The sequence below is a fragment of the Macaca mulatta genome, chromosome 7 (assembly GCF_049350105.2).
Source record: "Macaca mulatta isolate MMU2019108-1 chromosome 7, T2T-MMU8v2.0, whole genome shotgun sequence".
Lineage (NCBI taxonomy): Eukaryota > Metazoa > Chordata > Mammalia > Primates > Cercopithecidae > Macaca > Macaca mulatta.
In genome coordinates this window covers 79334797-79339782 of record NC_133412.1, presented here as the reverse complement: position 1 = coordinate 79339782, position 4986 = coordinate 79334797, and positions in this window count along the sequence as shown.

Below are 4986 nucleotides of genomic sequence, written 5' to 3'. Positions count from 1 at the left end.
TGTGGCAGTATTGAGTTTATTATATTAATATATAATAAAAATTATATATCATATTATAAATTTTTTTTAGTTAGAAATACGGGTAAACTCATCCCCTGCCATCTCAGGAAGAAAACTCACTGACTGTTCAGCCAAGAAGGAAAGAGGAGACTAAGATGGACCCAACATCTAGAGGACAGAAGGAGGAAGCAGAGGCAGAAGCAGGAAGTGGGAAGCAGGAAGTGGGAAGGGAAGCCCAGCTTTCCAGTTCTGGCAGTGCAGAGCACTAGAACTGTAGATGGAGCTTTTGAAAATGGGATGCCTAAACCTTACTGCAGCCAATCAAATCGGAATTTTTGGGAGTAGAGCTGGGTACGGGTGTTTTTGGAAACACCCCAGATGAGTGTGATGTGCCATGAAGGTCAAGAACCACCATTTGAGAGCAGTGGTTCTCAAACTTTGGTGTGCCTCTGAACCCCCTAAAGAGCTTGGTAAATACAGGATGCCAAACCCCACCTGCAGAGTTTCCCACCCAGCCAGTCTGAATGGGACCTGTATTAATTTCCTGTGACTGTCGTAACAAATCGCCACAAACTCTGTGGCTTAACCAACAGAAATCTGTTCTCTTACAGTTCTGGAGGTGTGAAATTAAAAATGAGTCTCACTGGGCTACCATCAAGGTGTTGGCTGTGTTCCTTCTAGAGGCTCAGGGAGAATCTGTTTCCTTGCTTGCCCCCTCTTCTAGAGGTCACCTGCACTCCTTGTCTTGTGGCCCCTTCCTCCATCTTCACAGCCAATAATTGCATCATTCTAACTTCTGCTTCCGTTATCATATTTCCTCTGTCTCCAGCTCTCTTGCCTTTCTCTTTCACTTGTAAGGACCCTTGTGATTATATCAGACCCACCTAGATCATTCAGGATGACCTCTCCCTGTCAAGGTCCTTAACCTAAGCACATCTGCAAAGTCCTTTTTGCCATGTAAAGTAACATATTCACAGGTTCTAGGGACTGGAATGTGGACACCTTTGGTGGGGGTAGTGGGTGAGGGCATCATTCTGCCTCCCACAGGCCTAAGAGTTTATATTTCTAGCAAGCTTCCAGGTGATGCTGATGCTGATGCTGCTGGTCTGGGGACCATGCTTTGAGAACCCCCACTTTAGAGTCTATGGAAGATGAGATCCAACTGAGCTGCAGCTGCCCTGAAAGGTCATTCTCTAGGAGTAGAAATGGGGAAGGGGGATTTTAGCTAACATTAGCTGATCTGGTCTCTCTTTGGCTGCCTCTACCTCATGCCCAGGAAATGTAAAAACAACACAGAAACAAGACCTTCAGGGTAAGAGCAGTGTTTCCTTTGGATGCGACATGTTGGGAGAGTCACCTTAAGGTGGGAGCACACAGGCTCAGCCAATTTAAGTCACAGGCAGGATGGAGGATTATAAAATTTTTTTCTTCAAAAGCATGGGATGCTTCAAGTGGGACCCACGTGGAGACAGAGTCCATGACTGGATGGTATTTTGAAGCTCTGTAGACGGAGGGGCTCCAAAGGCTGGTCTCCCTGCAGACTTTGACTTCTTGGTACCTACCACCTGGAGTGTTCTCGTTTCCTCTCCCGTTACTATAACATTCTTTTTTTTTTTTTGAGACAGAATCTCGCTCTGTCGCCCAGGATGGAGTGCAGTGGCGCGATCTTGGGTCACTGCAAGCTCCACCTCCAGGGTTCATGCCATTCTCCTGCCTCAGCCTCCCGAGTAGCTGGGACTACAGGCGCCCGCCACCACGCCCGGCTAATTTTTTGTATTTTTAGTAGAGACAGGGTTTCACCATGTTAGCCAGGATGGTCTCAATCTCCTAACCTAGTGATCCGCCTGCCTCAGCCTCCCAAAGTGCTGGGATTACAGGTGTGAGCCACTGTGCCCAGCCCCCACTTTTTTTTTTTTTTTTTTTGATATGGAGTCTCACTCTGTCACCCAGGCTGTAGTGCAGTGGTGCCCTCTCGGCTCACTGCAAACTCCGCCTCCCAGGTTCAAGTGATTCTCCTGCCTCAGCCTCCCAAGTAACTGGGACTACAGGCACGTGCCACCATGCCCGGCTAATTTTTGTATTTTTAGTATAGACGGGGTTTCACTATGTTGGCCAGGCTGGTCTTGAACTCCTGACCTCATGATCTGCCCATCTCAGCCTCCCAAAGTGCTGGGATTACAGGCGTGAGCCAGTGCGCCTGGCCTTTTCTATAACATTCTAACCTCTTCTTCCCTAACTTCCTCTTCCTTTCCCTTCTCTTCCCTTCCTATCAGGTCCTGTCCAACTCCCACTAGAAACACTTTCTTCTGGAGCATTGCATTAATTCTCCTTCCAGATTTTACTGGCCGTTCCTCTCCATTTCTCAACACTTTCTATGCCAACTGAGAATGATGCTCATTTAATTATTTTTTGTTGTTGTTTACTTATTTGCATCAGGTCTGGTTTCAGAAAGGACTTAAATGAGTCTAAGATGATCAAAGAACCCAAGCTCTATGTTGTGTTTGAGTTCAAATCTGCTGGAATCACTTTTTTTTATTATTTAACTTGCACAGCCAGTGAAGAGAAAAACTGCACCCAGGGGTCTGAGATTTTTCTAACAGAAGAACCTATAGTTCGTTTGTAACCTAAGTGAGCAAGTTTTAGTTCCTTCCACAAACATTTTCTATATTAAATGAATAATATACATTGTTTTCAGGGCTTCCCAGGTATGGGGACCCTGTACTTGACACTCAATAGCCACCTCCAGAAGAACTCTGGATTCATTTGCTCAGGAGACTTTTTGCTTCATCTTGGAAGAACTTAAATGAGACAGAGACTTGAAATTTAAAACTAAGTTTTTTCCCACTTTGTCTTGATCTTTTTTTTTTTTTTTTTTTTTTTTTTTTTTTTTTTTTTGAGACAGAGTCTCACTCTATCACCCAGGCTAGAGTACAGTGGTGCAATCTCAGCTCACTGTAACCTCTGCCTCCTGGGTTCAAGCAATTCCCCTGCCTCAGCCTACCGAATAGCTGGGGCCACAAGTGCCTGCCACCATGCCCAGCTAATTTTTGTATTTTTAGTAGAGATGGGGTTTCACCATACTGGCCAGGCTGGTCTCGAACTCCTGACCTCAAGTGATCTGCCCACCTTGGCCTCCCAAAGTGCTGGGATCACAGGCCTGAGCCACTGCACCTGGCCTTGGTGTCGATTCTTTATGCTTTTGAGATCCTTGGAATGTATATGTTCTTCCATACCTCCCTTCTGTTTCCTTCACTGAAATTCAAAGTCGTTGACATAACAGTACTCCCTGTAGTTTCTTTTCATTTTAACCAAGTCTAAATCGAAGTGATTTTTTTTTTTTTTTTTTGGTGAGACGGAGATTTATTCTTGTTGCAAAGGCTGGAGTGCAATGGCGCGATCTCAGCTCACCGCATCCTCCGCCTCCCAGGTTCAAGAGATTCTCCTGCCTCAGCCTCCCGAGTAGCTGGGATTACAGGCAAGTGTTACCATGCTCGGCTAATTTTGTATTTTTAGTAGAGACGGGGTTTCACCATATTGCCCAGGCTGATCTCGAACTCCTGACCTCAGGTGATCTGCCCACCTCGGCCTCCCAAAGTGCTGGGATTACAGGCGTGAGCCACTGTACCCAGCCTACTTTTTTTGAATTATAACTACTATTTTCTTATAGGGATACACAAAATGAAGCAAGATTATATAAGTCAAATGAAATAAAAATGAAAAGGGTACAACAAGGTTAAGGACATAAAATTGAACCAGTAATGAAGCTACTGTAAAAAGACACATCATGGAGTTGTGCATTTTTGCTGCAAGTGGGTACATATTTGGTGTGAGGTTTCCTGGCAGCCAAGACCAAAAGGGAAAACTAGTTAGTTGCATAGTTCATAACTGTCCATGTGGTAGAAAATTCGTCTACTGCTTAGGAATCTACAGCTGAAAGACCAGAAAGACCCTGTGGAAAGTGGGAAGCCACATCCTCAAGAACATCTTTCCAATAGATTCAAAGATGAGTTTTACAAAACATTTCTTTTGGCAAAACACAGGAGAGTAAAACTGATTCTGTAGGGAATGTTGTGAGTCCTCCCAGGGATTCATTCCTCTCTTGTTCTGGCTTAAACCTGGGTTAATTTTAGAGTGTCTGGATCATCTGGTTGACCTTAAAGGAGAGTTAGATTCCCAGAAAATAGAAGGTTGGCCAGTTAGGAAGCATTCTGTTGCTTGATAATTGCAAGCAACAGAAAGTCCAGCCCTATTGGCTGAAATAAATATATGGCTGGTCTCGTGTGATTTAGAAGCTCAGTGGTAGTTTTAGCATCAGATAAGACTTTATTCAGAGCTTAAATGCTCTTGTCTTCCAAGTATGGGAGTATCCTGGACCCTCCCCCCCCACTACCACCAAATGCAACTAAAAAGTTAAAAGCCCAGCATAGCAGTGGGCCTGTGTAAGTCCTTCCTTCCTATAGTGACTTGTCAGATTAGTTATGATTAGTCAGATTTTGAAAACTATTCCTATATTTCTTCTTTATATTGACTGGGGAAGAGAAGGTGTTTTCCTCACCATTCTCAGTGAAAGTCCTGAGTTTCAATCTGATTGGATTAGATTAGGTCACACATTCATCCTTTAACCAATCACTGTAGACTGGAAAGCACTAATTAACCTAGGCTAGATTACATATCCTACCATTGACCTCACTAGACCGAGGATGAGCAACTTGTCTAGGAACAGGGAGCAGAAGCAGTGGAGCAGAAACTCTTGGATTTTAGAATCAGACGGGTCCAGGTTAGTTCATTTTTTCATCAATTCAAAACACCGGGTGTAATGTACCAAATAAAACAAATCTAGTCCCACCCCTAACAGAGACATTAAAGCAGTGTATCAGTTATCTATTGCCATGTAACAAACCACTCCCCCAAAACTTAGTGACCTAAACAATGACCATTTTATGTGCTCACCATTGTATAGGTCAGCAATTTGGGCTAGGCTCAGCT